At 44.0% G+C, this 16,979-nt stretch overlaps 1 long non-coding RNA gene across 2 annotated transcripts in view; it reads right to left on the bottom strand.

The window, feature by feature from the left end:
- LOC119064267 (uncharacterized) overlaps positions 1-16,979 on the bottom strand; it is a 143,228-nt gene that overhangs the window by 18,080 nt on the left and 108,169 nt on the right. The window lies entirely within an intron of this gene.

Genomic DNA, 16,979 nt, shown 5'->3' with positions numbered 1-16,979 from the left:
CATTCATCCAGACCAGTAGGAGGGGCGGAGTCAGGCTGCCAGTGGAGAGGGTCTCGGCAAAAAAAAGTGGTGGCTTGCAGACCTCGGGTGTGCAATATGGCAGCCGCCAGACCCTGGGCACACAGGCGGTGGCTGGCAGACCCTGGATGCATGGAGGCAACGGGAAGAGAGAGTGAGGCGCGCAAGGTGGCTGGAGGGCCGGGCGGTCCCAAGTTCGTGAGCAGATAAACCAGATAAAACTGGGGAGCAAGACAGACCGCGCAAACCAGGGTCCCAGCGTGTGGAACTAAAGCCTCAAAACACCAACTGAAAACACCCATGGGGGTTGAGGTGCCAGGAGAGACTCCCAGCCTCACAGGCGAGTTCACTGGAGAGACCCGCAGGGTCCCCAGATGAGAATCAGCACCAGAGAGGACCAGTTTGCTTGTGGGAAGCGGCTGAAGAGACTAAAATCTGAGAGAGAGCAGAGCAGACTCCGTCACCCCTCTCTGACCCCACCCCCACATACAGCATCACAACCGAGCAACTGGGTTGCCCCACCCTGGTGAACACCTAAGGCTCCGCCCCTCACACGTAATAGGTGCATCAAGACAAAAAAAAAAAGCCCAAACGGAAGAACAGATCAAAGCTCCAGAAAAAATACAACTAAGGGGCAAAAAGATAGCCAACCTATCAGATGCACAGTTCAAAACATTGATGATCAGGATGCTCACAGAATTGGTTGAATTCAGCCACAAATTAGATGAAAAAAAATGAAGGCTACACTAAGTGAAATGAAGGAAAATGTACAGGAAACCAATAGTGATGGGAAGAAAACTGGACTCAAATCAATGGAGTGGGGACCAGAAGGAAGAAACAACCAAACAGAAAAGAATGAAGAAACAAGAATTCCAAAAAATGAGGAGAGGCTTAGGAACCTCCGGGACATCTTTAAACGTTTCAACATCTGAATTACAGGGGTACCAGAAGAGGAAGAGCAACAAGTGGAAAACCTATCTGAACAAATAATAAAGGAGAACTTCCCTAATCTGGCATAGGAAATATACTTCCAGGAAATCCAGGAAGCTCAGAGAGTCCCAAATAAGTTGGACCCAAGAAGAAACACACCAAGGCACATCATCATTACATTAGCCAAGATTAAAATGAAGGAGAGAATCCTAGAAGCAGCAAGAGATAAGGGGACAGTCACCTACAAAGGAGTTCCCATCAGACTGTCAGCTGATTTCTCAAAAGAGACCTTACAGGCAAGAAGGGGCTGGAAAGAAGTATTCCAAGTCATGAAAACCAAAGACCTACAACCAAGATTGCTCTATCCAGCAAAGCTTTCACTTAGAATGGAAGGGCAGATAAAGTGTTTCTCAGATAAGGTCGAGTTAGAGGAGTTCATCATCACCAAGCCCTTATTATATGAAATGTTAAAGAGACTTATCTAAGAAAAAGAAGATGAAATACATGTACAGTAAAGTGACAGCAAACTCACAGTTATTATTAACAACCACACCTAAAACAAAAGCAAAAGCAAACTAAGCAAACAACTAGAAGAGGAACAGAACCACAGAAATGGAGATCTCAAGAAGGGTTAGCAACAGAGGAGTGGGAGGAGGAGAAGGGGGGAGAAGGTACAGAGAATAAGTAGCATAGATGGTAGGTAGAAAATAGACAGGGGGAGGGCAAGAGTAGTGCAGGAAAGGAAATGTAGAAGCTAAAGAACTTGTGACACATGAACTGAAGGGAGGGAATGTGGGTGGGAGAGGGTGTGCAGGATGGAGGGGAATGAAGGGGGAAAATGGGACAACTGTAATAGCATAATCAATAAAATATATAAAAGATTCTAGTCATAGACTTGTTTAAAGTCAGATCTATTTTTTGCATACACTATGCAAAAGTTATTAAAATAATTTTCATTCACAACCTTCTTCACATTACGAAAATTTTCATTCTTTACAGTAATATTTTTTGGCTGACCCATCCTTAATACAGTGAGTTCCAAAGGAGGCATTTTGCATCCACCCATATCCAAGTTTTCAAATAAAAAAAGCCAAGTTCAAATGCTTGCTTCTCTCTGAAGTTGCCCGCAGGCCCAGGCTGGACCTCACAGATCTGACAATGAATTTCTGTGCCGATTAAGAACGTTACATTTAACGTGGGAATGCTGGAACCTCTGGCAGCCTCAGCCGTCTCGGCTTTATAAACAAGCAAGAAATGCCCCCTGCAGCTCTGTGAGGGATCTTTGACGCAAGCGCCCCATGATATGAAAGTTCTAGACTGCCAGCCACCCGAGGCTCACTGAGGTTGACCAGTGTGAACTGTTGTTTGCTAGACTAGAGTGCACGCCACACGGGGCCGGTACACACACTCTGTAGGTCCCTCTAAAATGGATCCACGTGTACACGGACAACTGATTTTCAGCAAAGACAACAAAGCTGTTCCACAGGGAAAGACAAGTACTTTCAACACTTCAGGTTGGAACAACTGGGAAAACATTGACAAAAACACGAACTTTGACCGCTGCCTTACCCAGTGCACAAAAATTCATTTGAGATGGATCGCAGACCAAAGCATGCAAGTTAAAACTATAAGCCTTCTAAAATAAAACTGATTCATGTGGCTCAGTGGGTTGGGCACTGTCCCTCAAAACGAAAGGTCATTGGTTGGATTGAAGATCAGGGAACATGTCTGGGTTGCGGGCTCCGTCCCAGGAGGGCCCATGAGAGGCAGCCAATGGATCGATGTGTCCCTTTCACATCATTTCTCTCCCTTCCCTTCTCTATAAAATAAATGAGTAAAAACCATTAAAAAAAAAAGATAAAAGAAAACACAGAAGAATATCTTCACTTAGAAAACAAAAGTACTGATAACATAGGGGGAAATCTGATTATTTAAACTTACTTCAAAATGAAAACCTTCTCCTCATAAAAAGACATTTTTAAGAAAATGAAAGGTAAGTAAGCCATAGACTGGGAGAATATATCTGCCTTCCAAATTTCTGTCAAAAATTTGTATTCAGAATATACAGACATACATTCTACCAAACAGTAATAATAAAACAATCCAATTTAAAAATATCTGAAGAAAGTTAAAAACGGGCCAAAGATTCGACAGGTACTTCCAGAAGGAAGACATACAAATGGCCGATAAGAACATGTTAGTCATGAAGGAAATGCAAATCAAAAATCACAATGAGAGACCCCTTCACATCCATGGCTGTGAGAGACTCCTTCACAGCCACTGCCAGCATGGATTTAAAATTGTACAATCACTAGAAAATTGCTTGGAAGTTTCTTATAAACATAAACATACACCTATTATGTGCTCCAGTAATGAAGCCTAAATCTAAAAAAGGAATGAGAATAAGAACTCATTCACAGCAGCCTAATTAATACTGGTAATAGCCGAAAAGCTGAAAACAACCCAAATGTTTGTTCATTTGAAAATGGATCAACAAATTAGTCTGTTCACATTAACAGAATACTACCCAGCGATAAAGGAAAAAGGAATGACCGATACACGCACTATATAACTGAGTGTGAAAGAAGCCAGACACTGGAGAGTACTTGCTCCATGATTTGTTATACAAAGTTCAAAGAGAGGAAAAATGATCTATCGTGACACAAAGCAGAAAGTGTGTGCCGGTGGGGGTAGAGGCTGACTGACTAGGGGTGTGAGCGGACTTGGCTGAAAGGAATGTCCTGCTCGTTAACTAGGGTTTGGTTACGGAGCGTACACCCAACACCGGTGCGCTGTACCGCTTGTACATCTAACATCGATTAGAAGGGAAAGCTGGCAGGGCTCCCCGTCCTCACACCCTCACATCCTCCCGAAGAACGGGATCTGCCTGGCAGTCCTGACCCCATCCAATGGGGACCGTGTCTGAATGGCTTTCGGTCGGATGACTCTCATGGCCGTCCTCATTCCTTTTCCTCTGGAGGAAAAAAAGGGACTTGCCACTTTTGTCATCTAACAATGACAGTCAACTGTCACGCCAGGTGCTAGAACACCAGGGCAGGAGTACCCTAAAATCCCACAGTCTGAGTGTCCTTTTAGGCCAGTAATTTTTTTCAGTGGACAACTGACCATCTACACCCAACATATTCCTCACCTCCAGCTGGTAACAGGAGAAAGTGGATTTGGGCAGAAGGGCACCTGGCACAGGCTGATGGTGTTTCTTCTGGCCAGAAATAAAATTGCAAGCGTGCTCTGCTTGCCCCGGAGCTCACATCCTTGGGGCTCAGGACTTTCCCTGTTCTCCTCCGTATCTGCTGCCAGGGCCATGGTCTCCCCAGGCCTTTGATCCAGACCCGTCCTGAAGGCTGTAGGCCAGTAAATAACCTACAGGATACAGAGGTCAGATACCAGGGCATCTTTACTTTCTTCAACTGCCTCTAAGCCATTACATGAAGGATGATTAATACTCAACACTACTACTTTGCAAAGTCCAGGGAAAGATTTGGGCTTTTATTACTATACCAGAGATTGGGGTAGTCCTAAGAAGAGTCTGCTTCCGGTTCCACCATGTTGGGGCAACTGGCTTCAGACCTATGGCGACAATCACCAGTGGTTTTTTCACAGGGGAAAAAGCTACTTTTCCTAAGTAAAATGAGGGAACACTAAGATTGGAAACATCAATTCAGAGTTTCTTCTGAGACACAAATGGAAGCCACTAGTGTCAGGACAGTTAAAGGACTAACTGGTTAACACCTGATTTTTCCCTTCTTATACTACCTATTAGACACTTTCAGGAACTACACGAGAAATACAAGAAAAGGGGATAATCAAGAATTTGGAGGGGTTTCTTTTCTTTTTTTTTTACAAACAAAATGGGAAGGGAGAATATGAGATGCTTCTTTTAAGAAAGGGGAGAAGTGTGAGGGTCTATTTCCTAAGGAACAGAAGTTATAGAAATGGAGGCACAGAAGGCTCTTTCACCCACTCCGGTGCCCAAGGGCGGAGAAACTAAAAAGCAAGCATATCTACGTTTATATTTGTGTTAAAGATTAGAAACAACTACCACCTCTTTCAGTAATTTTTTTAAATGGCTACGGTGGATGTTTTACAGGCTGCATCTACTCTTCTAGCAACAAAGCTGGAACATCATCCTAAGTGTGTATGTGTGTAGGGGGGTATGATTAACGACTACAGCCTCCACAGCTGGAAGGCGTGTACTTGTATAATTATGTCAGCTCATTGTTTCTGCCCAGCCACGTTATTCTGAGGGTTAGTTTTCCCAAACCCCAACACCCACTGCAGTTACTCTGACCTCATCTCATCTTTTCCCTGGCTAAATGCCTGGCTAGAAGTATTTCTGATTTAATTCTTCTGATATACTTTTGACGAATCAGGAAGAGGAAGGACCTTCATTTGTTATGGACTGGAAGCCTGGGCCCCTCTTCCCAAATGTATCTGTTGAAATCCTAACCTCCAGTGTGACGGTATTAGGAGATGAGGCCTTTGAGAGGTGATTAAGTCTTAAGGGTGGGGCCCTCATGCATGAGATTGGTGCCCTTATAAAAGGGACCCCAGAGAACTCCCTTGTCCCTTCTGCCATGTGAGGACACAGCAAGAAGACGGCCTTTGAGGAGCCAGCCTCGAGATCTGTGAGGAGTAAATTCCTGTGGTTCATATGCCACCCAGTCTACGGTACTTTGTCATGGTAGCCTAAATTGACTAAGACACCATTTTAAAATGATGGTCAGGGCACACAAAAGATCCCATGGCAGTTATAAAAAGTATGTACAACCACCACAATAAAAATGCTATCAATCAAGGGCTGAGAAATTTCAACAAATGTCAGGGAGCCAGAAAATGATGAAGTATACTGACTGAGGAGGCTGAGCAGAGGCTGCTTCCAGCCCCGGAGAGTCTCTGAGAGGCTGCGCTGAGGAAGGAGATCACGACAGAGCCAGGGAAACCCCCAAGGGGCTCAGAAACAGCAAGTCCAATACAGCACAACGATGACTAGGAGGGGAGAAAGGAGATGATTAATAGGAAAGTCTCAGTATCAACAACTGTTCCTTCCAGGCCTAACCCCTGTCTTTGTAAGAAACAACAAATGTTATAGGTCCCCAGGCAAAAACTTTAAAAGAAGACAGTTCTCTATAGACACTGAACAAATGCCTGGTGAGGACTAAACGGCTGGTGTGGTTCTGAGCACCCCACAGCCAAGCCCTCCTCACTCGGACACGCAGTGGCTCCCCCGCACATCAGGGGCTGCACCGCACCAGCAGGGGGAGTCTGCCAGGTGCTCCCGTGAGCACAGAGCCCCAGGTCAGCCTCACTGCCCCCTTGTCTTTCTGTGGGTGATCCATCCGAGATAAATACACATTTAAAGGAAACCTGCAACACGAGAGTGGAAAACCAAGACAAACAAAATACCCAAAAGTTGTAAAACAGAAAACTCAAGTGAGCAAAGATATTCTAAAACAAACTCAAAAAAACAACTTTTATTAGTGTCTCTAGAAATACATGAGAAGCAATCATTATATCCACATAACAAGTACAAGTACTCCCAGAAGAAATACCAATCCAAGAAAAAGTCCATGAATTTAAAAATGGGAGTGCCCAGCAAGCACTAGCCTAGAACACCACATGCAGGTGCCCTGTGACTTGGATGATTCGACTCTGCAACACACCCAGCCCCTCACCCACAAGGTGCTGTGTTTACCGCACAGTCGGAGGTGTGAGACGGCACACGTAGAACACGTTCATGGTACGGAGACATGGTGCCGACTGTCCAGGAAAACGCGTGTCTGGTTTTAGCTGCTCTGCTAGTTTTCGGGACAGGGTGGGAGAAACCAAAGCTCATGGTGTTTTTAGAGGACATACTGAACACTCCTAGAAGCACTGGTAAGGAAGAGCTAGCTAAATGGGAAGACTTCAAGATACTGAAGCGTATTAACCAGGGATGTGAAATTTCTGGAGAACTTCACAAAAAGATAAACATCCTGCCCGTCCAGATGATTTGCATACTGTCCTTCCAAAAAGCATAGCAAGGGACTGGATTATTGGTTCAAAACCTTACTATTCCCAAAGCCCTTTTTTATAACCAAAAAATACTGTAATGCCCTATTTGCCATTCTGAAAGAAGATTCATTAATAAATATTAACAAGTACACACGTAATTTTTAAAATATCAGTATCCTAAGTGTAATGTAAAAGAGAAACTAAAAAAGCAATTTATAATAAAACTATGTATTTCAATATGTTATCAAGTTTCAGGTTCAATTAACTATAAAACAGATGCTTGTAAGTTACTTATAAAGATTTTAAGTGTGGACTGTAAGAGATCGAATCAGAAGCCTTCCGTGTTGAAAGTATGAGAAAAAGAGGAGAGAGACATACACAGGTGGACAACAGAATGAAAATGAATATATTCTATATATATTGAAAGTATGCACAAGTTATTCTGTGTTTTTATGTAAAATAGACCTATGCTCAGATAATTACAGACTAATATCTCACTGCGTAAATATCCAACAGGGCAGCTGAAAGTCATGCGGGACACAGAGCACTTCTTTGTCTTTTCCACTGTGAAACATCTGAAATCTCCGACTCTTGACACAAAATGACCTTCATTGTATCAACAGAAGCAAACACCCTTCCCAATATCTATTATGTCCCCTAGGGGGCGGTACTGTTCCCATGGGAAGCCCTGCTTGGATGACCTATGGGAGTTTCCTTCTAGCCTTAGTCTGCCACACTGAGAATCAAATCCTGAAGGACAAATAAGCAACATATCTAAGAAATACATTAACACAGAGTACTATAAAGAAATTAGTTTAGGCTTATGGCACTAACAATAGCTATATTGTTACCCTATATTCAACACTATTTCCTCTTTTTGAATTCAAGATCATTGGTTACTCCACACAGAATATGGAGTGAGAAGCTGTATCTCTGTAACACTTAACTTAGATAGCAAAAAGTGATCCTGGTTTTCAACATTCAGATCTGGCTCATTAATGATAAAAAGGGGAGTTTTTCATGAACTCCACACTTCTCATTTTCTCAAAACAAGAATTAATGCCTTCTTTCACATGTGGTCATTACAGGAAGGGGGAGCCATTTACTGTCTGTCTTTCTGATGCAATTCCACCACCTCTTTCAAAGAGAGAATTCATCCAAGAAGCCTTAGTCACTGCTTCAAGGAAAATGCCACTGCGCTGAATAGACACAGACTAAACCACACGCCGAGAGGCCCCGGAGCTGATCCCACGGTGAGAAAACAGATGGAGACACAAGTGGCAGAGAGGAGATCCCAGGTCGGAACAGACTAAGCAGCAGGCCTCAGAATTTGGTCTTTAATTCAGGGAAAAGGCTGACAATATGTAGCATCATTGCCTCATAAATCAAGCTCAGACAACGATTTCCCCTCTGCCCAACTTTTAAAGCATACTTCCTAAAAATACAAGACTTCAGTTCTAAACCAGGAACTTATGCGTAATTAGTATCTTAGCAACTATAGGCATTGCAGTTTTAAAATTTCATGCCCTGAAAGGAAAATGGAATCCTGTACTTTAACATTTAAAAATGAGACTGCATTTTAAAGAGAATGGATTTCCCATCAAAAGGATGATGACTGAGTAATGTTATAAAGCGAACCGGAGAAAAAAACTTCAGTTCTGCGCTCCTCTCAAAGAGAGGACTAATTTTTTCTAAAATCTCAAATCTACCCAAGAGGAAAAAAGGAACCATTTTTTCAGTTTCTCCTTACCTGGATTACCAATAATTCTTCTGAAGGCAGGCGCATGGCCTTGTTTCTGTGGAGGAGTCAGCGAGAAGTCTAAAGCCCAGGAGTCGCCCGAGACCCGGGCTGTTTGCCGCCGGAGCCTGAAATCCCCTTGATGAATGAAACTGCACATCGTGATATACAAGTTCTGAGCCAGCTATTGGCTAAGTGAGGGCAATGCGTGTGGAAGTCTGATTTGCCACTTTCAGGGCATGCCTCTTACATCCCATCTCTGAAAGAAGAGAGACACTCCACTCCTGAGTGAGTCAAAACTAGAGAAAGGGTTCGTTTTTTTTCTGCAGCATTCTGCCTAACACTACGGAAACCACAAGGAGAACACACCACAGATCTGACTTCTTCACCAGGCAATGTCAATGAAGAAAGAAATTACGATGTCGACACTGGAAATTTACAAATGACTCTCACACCACAGCCCAAGTTCTTCTGTGTTATGAATGCCTAAGAGTTACACATCGGTATATAGGCATGGTACACATATTATTAAGCCAAGAATTCTGAGCCACGGTTTGGGGGCTCACAATTACCAAGTAGTAAAAAAAAAATCTCAGAAGACATTTAATCTTTGTGCTACACTGACGCTCAATCAAGAAATTTAACCAAGATTAATGGAACAATGGTGTAACTGATCTCTCTAGAATTGGAGGGTTTTAATACACAGTCCTTGGACCGTGTGCATCAGAATGACCTAAGACTGGACTCAGAATCTCTGGGGTGAAGACCAGGCATCAACATGATAACCAGCATTCTAGACTATTCTCTATACTTTGCAAAGCTGGAAAGCTGTGTTTCCTGCCACCAGAACCTAACAGCAGATTATGGCTGCTGCCATCTTCCTTTATTATTCAGTTATCTTGTCTTTGGTTACTGCTGAAGCCCGAAGCAGTAAGAACACTAACACCCATTCAGGACACAGTCTGGGTTTGCCTGGCCTCCCCTGAGAGAGAAGAGCTCAGGCTCCAGAACTTCAGAAGCTGAAAAACGCAGGGCGTGAGGTTGAATGTGAGCATTAGTCAAAGATGCTGCGGCTGGAAAACACAAAATACGCCGCTGAAAACAGGAGGAGGAACAAGAAGGGACGAGGATGCTGACGTTCACTCACTGCTTACAATGCTCCAGGCAGCGCGTCAACGACCTCATACGCTTCTCTTTGCCAAAAAAAGTCTCACCAAAAACTAACTTCAGCAGTGTATGAACACACATGCTCAGGGGTCCTCACGGCACGACAGGGGCAGGCCAGCAACGCGCTCCCTGAGGAGGACTGGGCGCTGGCTTTCTGCACCCGCCTCCAACCCCTTTAGTCTCCATAAGGAATTAAAAAAAGGAAACTCAGAAACAGTTTCAGAAATGTATTCACAATGATGTCATCATCTTCCCCTAGTTCTTGGTTCCTTATATATCCAAGCTAGGATTCTGTGAGCTTTCAGAAAATCCTACTGGCTTCCCATGATCTGTTTTAACCAGTGAATTTTCTTTAGTCCAAAGGGCTGGGGGTGGGGTGACCCCATTATCACGCTGTATAAAGTTAAAATTCGAATATCACAAACAGGTATGGAAAATTGTCTTACTTTGATAGAAAGGGTTTTATTTTTTTTTCTCCAATGTGCATGAGGTTTCTAAGCAAGCCTCCTGGGTTCTGGGAGCCCAACTCAGAAAACAGCGTGTTTATGCACAGGCTCTTCCGACTGCTCCCCTCAGCCTTGCAGGATGATGACACTGACACCCACGCACACGCAGGACTGTGGGGAAGCTGACCTGCGCCTCCAGCTCCCTCCTGTGAGCCGACTCCAGGGCACTGGGTGTTCTGAGCATGCGGCCTAACAGGTGCAACTGGGTCGGTCAGGGCCGCGGTTCTCAAACGGTCCGTCAGCACCGGGGCCCTTTTCTCCCCTGAATGAAATCTCAGGGGAAAGCCCAACGACATGTGCCAGGTGAAAGCCCGGCATCCCCGGTTGATGTGGTGGACTGGCGGGGGCAAGGTCCCCCCTCACTTGGGTTCGCTTACTCATTTCGTCCCCAGGGCGGCTACTGAGGCAGCACTGCCAAAACCCGAGGGCTCTGTCTTATCCTGTCTCAGACCTTGACAATTTTCTACAAATTGTACTTTATCACTTCATTCTATGTGTGCTTTTGTATCTCAAAGCTGAACATCAGTTAAATTTTTTCAAAGTCATGTCATGTTTCGAAAGTTGTGCACTACGCTGAGCTGGAATTCTGTTAACCTATTTGACTCGTATAGACCCACACAAAAAATTGTAATTTCTTTTGTATCTCTTTGGTAACAATACCCTTAGCATATGTGCAAGTTCAAGGTCACTCAAGGACCCCCTACCATGATTTCACTCTCATCAGCTGCCATTAGGTTGCTACATTTGGCATAATAGTTTCAGACTACATACTAAACTCAAGCCAAAAAGAGAGATATGCACTCATGCCCTGAGATCTAAAATGAAGAACAAATTTAAAGTGTTGCTAGTTAATCATTACCAAAGAAAGGATACCAGGTCAGCACAGATAAAACCAAAAGGCCCTCATCAAGAGCCAATACTTTAAAAATTCTGCTTAAAATTCAGCTAACAGAAAATGTAAGAACCTTCCTTTTTAAACATTTTTTCTGACTTTTGTTTCCCAGTTTAATAAAAAAGACAATGTGTCTCATCACAAGAGCACATGTGACCACATGGCCAGAGTGGAGGGACTGTGTCCTGGGTCACCTGGGACACCACCTCCATCAGGGAAAGGCCCCGGCCTTCCGAGATCACCTGTCCCTCAGCAGTAACAGTGTCCAAGAGCAGCAAACTTGACGTCTGAGAGACCAAGAGACTGGCGTCAGCACTCACACACACAGAAGGAAGTGATCTGTCATTTCAAATTGCATGCCGAACCATATCCTTACTGCAGAATCCGCTGACTTTCCCTTATGATTTCCATTTTAATTTACTGCTGAATATATGGAGGCACACCAGTAGCACTTAGATGACTTTTAAATGGCCTCTTCCCAGGAACAAAGCATGGCGAAAAGGAACACTGACATTAAGTAGTCCCCAAATGTTCCCCAAATGTATTGCCATTGGTGACTGAGGACTGGAGCTACTCCTCCCCAGCAATGGTGCTGTTAGGGACAGTCACAACCCTGGTCATCCCACAGGAACTTACTTCACTCACACTGTGTAATACTAATACCTGAAATCAAATGTCTATTACAACTGTGTTGCAATACTAATAATTATATAAAGAATAGCATGAACAAAGAATAATTACTTTTCTGTATGCAACGTGTAGAAAGGTTTCTTCAGAAGAGCATGAACCAGCATAAGACACTTAGGAGACTTGAAAGTTGATGACACTAGTCACAATCCTTATTGTACCTTTAAGTATATTGTGTTCTTTTTTTCTTGATGATGATTATGTACCTACTCTTTAGCAGCTATGACTAGCGCCATTGGAGGCTCTCCAACACTGAACAAAGAGGGAAGAGAAAAACTAAGAAAGACATTTACCTGAAATATAGAAAAAAAAAATCCGACAGACACGTGTATGGCATTAACAGACTACGACCTGAATGGGGAACAGGAAAAGACGAGAATGTAACGTTCAGAGCTGCGAGGAAGAGGGAGGCGGTGCCGGAGTGGACACCTCCCCTGAGCCAGGGCGGCCTGGCGGCTGCGTGGGGCCAGGGATGCGAGGCTGACCCAGGCACCGTGCAGCTGGGCACGCGACAGAGCGCGTGCGAAGCAAGGGCTTCTAACCAGGGAAAGCTCTGGGTGGTAAACTTGGTAAGGATCTGGCTGCTGATCTTTCAGATTTGGTCTGGCTGGTGACTCAGTTAATGGGATCAGAGTCAGGGGTCAGCACGGGGTGTGTGCTCAGCTCCGTGGTCACAGAGCATGAACGGCCCTCAGCAGTCAGGTCCCAAACACGTGGTGCTGGCCAAGAAGGAACAAGCCACAGCCCACGGACAGCTCAGGACAAAGCCGCAGTTCTCCAGAGCTCCGCTCGAACGATAAATCATTTTTCTACAAGACACTGTTGAATTTCTTAATTAACTGGGGAGGGGTGGGTACAGCAGAAATTAGGTGTCACAATCTGAAAAAATCTGTTTCTACTATCACACCTAACGTTAAAATGCTCACTGAAAATGATTATTGGACCCTATCTCATAGTAACAGGAGTTTTATATATTCTTAATGTTCCTCGTGTGCTAAAAGTGAACCTGAAGTACAGTGACATTTAAAGGCCTTTTAAATAACACACACTTTGGCCTTACTAAACAGATAGGTGGCGTTTAAGAGTGAGTGAGTGAGTGAGTGAGTGAGTGAGTGTGTGTGTGTGTGTGTGTGTTTAAAGCTGGGGAATTCCAGTTCCACTATGAGGGGAAGTTAGGAGAGAGGCTGAAAAGGCAGGGAATTATCCGTCATCATCAATGGTACCCCCCCCCACCCGCCCGCCACCTTTGCTTCTGGACAAGGCAAAGTGATCTATCTAACGCAGTTTCCCCGACTTCGGGACAACCCATTAACAGGTCGTGAAATTTCATGCATTGCCAGCAGCATTTTTAGGAAAGCAAAGCGCAGTGGACGAGACAGAAAGTAAGAGGTCACCACGCTTAGTGGAACTACTGTTTCAGACACTTGTTTTGTTTAAGTGTGTATGCTGCTTGTACTGTTTCCTGGTACAAAACAACCCTTTCTGTGAATCCCAGGCAGAAACCGGTCATTAGGGAAGATTAAAAATCCTATTTGAAACGGGGTAGGCAGGTCACGTGGGATTTAATTTAATCAGTGCTTTCTCTGCCTATGTGGCCTTATCTTGGAAAGGAACCCACAGAGATGCTTTTACATTATTAACCAACAATTCCTAAAGGTAACAGGCAAGTCTTTACTCGCTCGTTCACCCAGGTCAGTGTCTATTCTCCCTACACAGGAGTTACGGAGAGAGGGCAAAAGAAATGCTTTCTAAGTAAACAGGGTCATACAGTGATAACTAATGCATACTGAGTGCTCACCGTGTGCCTGACGGTGTTCTAGGCCCTTCACATGTCAGTAGTCACTCGATCCTCTCAATCCCCCTATACAAGTACACACGAATGTTGTCCCTGTTTTTAAGTCAGCTGCCAAAGAAGCAGAGCCAGCATCTGACCCAGGAGTCTGAACCCAGAGCCTTCACTCTCAACACACCAGTGACCACCACAAACACCCGTAACTGAGAGAAAGACCGTGACACCAGGGAGGAAGGAGGGAACGAACTGGTCAGGGAGACTGGAGCCCCAAAGGCAAACTCATGCTGTTAACACTACTAGGCTGTGCTGTCCACCCCTGTTGCTCCTGTGGGACAGTCCAGTCCACAGTCTACGCCAGAGACAGCCAGCTTCTTTAACACTCTGGCACCCTGGATGCATTCCGACCACGCTCCCCAGCAAATCAGTCCCAGCTCCTCCTCTTTCTTCCCTGCCTAGAAAACGTGTAGGAAGGTGATTGAGTAGGCCCCTACTTTTCTGTAATGAATCTAAGTCTTACTTGTTTATCTATTATTCACTTACTCTGTCCACCAATAGGTGTATGAATAAAGATATGGTATATAAACACAATGCACTATTACTCGGCAATAAAAAAAGAAGAGATCTTGCAATTTGCAACAAAATGGATGGATATAGAGGGTACCATGCTAAGTGAAGTAAGTCAAAGACAAATACCACGTTATTTCACTTAGACATGGAATCTAAAAACACAAGACGAAGGAGCAAACAGAACAAACCGGAAACAAGCGGATGGCTGCCAAAAAACAGGAGGCTGCGGGATGGGTGAAATTTAAGGACAAATGAATGAACGAACAAATGTTTTAAACTTCATTCTTAGGTGCTGGCCTTAAAACATTTTTTCTAAGATTTTATTTATTTTTGTTAGATAGGGAAGGGAGGGAGAAAGGAAGAGAAATACTGGTGTATGAGAGATACATCAATCAGTTGCCTCTCACATGCCCCCAAATGGCGACCTGACCCAGGCCCCCAGGCATGTTATGTGCCCGGACTGGGAATCGAACCAACGACGCTTCAGTTCTCGGACTGGCACTCAATCCACTGAGCCACACCAGCCAGGACGGTACTTAAACTCTTACATTAGCCAATCATTCCTGACACATCTTCCAAGTCTTATCTCTACGAACTAGTGACTCCTGGAGCCGTAGTGACGACTGCCAGTCTAGGTGATGCAGTGCTTGTAGAGGGACCTCCTACTTTGTACCCACTTGTGTCTCTCTCTTCATCACTTGTAAATAGGATCGGAAGAAATCGCAGGTAAAATATACTCTGTGACAAGTGTACCATTGGCGTTTTAGAAAAATATGAAAGAATTATATGCTGAAGATTCCCTTTTGCTCTCATCTGCCCACCCTTGTCCTCAGGTTCTATAGCCAGCCCTAGAGATAGGGCCTATTCAAATAATAAATAAAAATAACTCTCTTCTTGGTAGCATGGTTACCTCCCCCAGCTCCCAGGCCCAAGGGTAAGAACCTAACACGGTGCTACTTAAATGCTGAGCAGACACTGTGTGTCTCCACGTATTGAAATGAGAGGGAAGTACTCCTCCTCCTCCTCCTCCTGGCAGGCGCAAATGAATCCTGGAACAGGAGGGAACCAGTGTTCACGTCTTCATCCAACCACCACACCCTGATCACAGAAGTTGAAACTTTCCTCTTTGAAAACACCTGGCGGCCACACATACTGCCTTTCAAACTTTAAAAAATTTTAGTGCGTAACAATGCACTGTACATTTTGATGTAGGAAATAAAATGATTAGAATTCAGGACTATTTCAAAGTACAGTGAAACACTCAGATAACAGACAAAATCTGAGGTTTACGTTTACTGCAACAACACCTTACCACACTCCGCTTGTATATGCATTTTCCAAGTAGTCTGCTAGAAGTAAGGCAATGGCTTCACACACCTTTTTAAAAACACACATAAGTTCTCTTTGGGGAAGTGTCTATTCAGGCCCTCTTCCAATTTTTAATGGGACTGCTTGTTTCTTTGGTGTTGAGTTTTATAAGTTCTTTATAAATGTTGGATATTAACCCCTTATTGGAAGTATTGGCAAGTATGTTCTCTTATTCACTGGGTCGTCTTTTCGTTTTGTTGATGGTTTCCTGTGCAAAAAAAAAGGTTCAGTCTGATGTAGTCCCATTTGCTTATTTTTTTTTTTGTTCCCCTTGCCCAAAGGAGAAGTATCAGAAAAAATATTGCACAGATGATGTGTTGTGGAACTGCGCAACTGAAACCTGTGTCACTTTGTTCACCGGTGTCACCCCAGTAAATTCAATGAAAAGGAAAAGTAAGTACAAATACGTTAAGGCAGAGTGGTGACAAAATAAAATTTCTACCTGCATAACACTCGGTACATGCCAGTGTCAATGCCACACTAGAAAAACCCCAAACACAATTTTGCTACTTATTAGTGTAGTAACTTTTAGGTTATTTCTAGGTATACTCAGGCTACTTCTTTTCCAGGTCAGATTCAAGGATGTATGCCAGATACTCGTTGTGTCTGCAGCCAGCACTTCTCACACAGGCCGGGGGGCACGTTTTCTGCAGTGAGAGGAGGATGAGTCACACATGTACCAGCCAGCCAGCTTCTAAGCAACATGAAAGAAGAGAACGCCTGCACTCAACACGCGTGACACTGACCAGCGGCACTGCGACTGGGGCTTCTCGGAGATGATGCTCGGTTTCCTGCCCCCTTTACCCTGTTTCCTTAACTATACTTGGGACCAAGGGCATTCATTTTCAGGATATACATTTATATGAGAGTTGTAGTTGTGAAAATTAGATTTAAAAAAATGAGGACGTTAAATGATTTATGGGGCAGAGGGTGGGGGAGTCAAATGTAAAACTGTAGCCTCAGCAAGCTCAGTAGTACACTGGTAAGTTCAAGGCCAACGTTAAAAGTGCTTCTTCACCAATAAAAAAGAATCAGGTGTATAATAACCATCTACACAGGAGCACATTATTTATTAAGAGAATTTGCTAGAGGCCTCCCTAAAATACAGGAACTAAGGGGCTTCTTTCCTGGGTTGAACGGGGGTACACAGAGCTGAGAGAGACACGGAACTTCTCAGACAGCAACGACTGTCAGAAAAGAAAGTGGTTGTGGTTTAAAAGTTATCCCTTAAGAACTTCACTGTCATTGAGAAAAAAGACTTAAAATTTTTTTCCCATCTGTGCAACATGCCAGGCTGCCCCC

The sequence above is a fragment of the Artibeus jamaicensis genome, unplaced genomic scaffold (genome assembly GCF_021234435.1).
Source record: "Artibeus jamaicensis isolate MK-2021 breed Jamaican fruit bat unplaced genomic scaffold, CSHL_Jam_final scaffold_3307, whole genome shotgun sequence".
NCBI lineage: Eukaryota > Metazoa > Chordata > Mammalia > Chiroptera > Phyllostomidae > Artibeus > Artibeus jamaicensis.
Note: the sequence above shows the minus strand (reverse complement) of the source record. Positions and strands in the feature narration are given on the sequence as shown.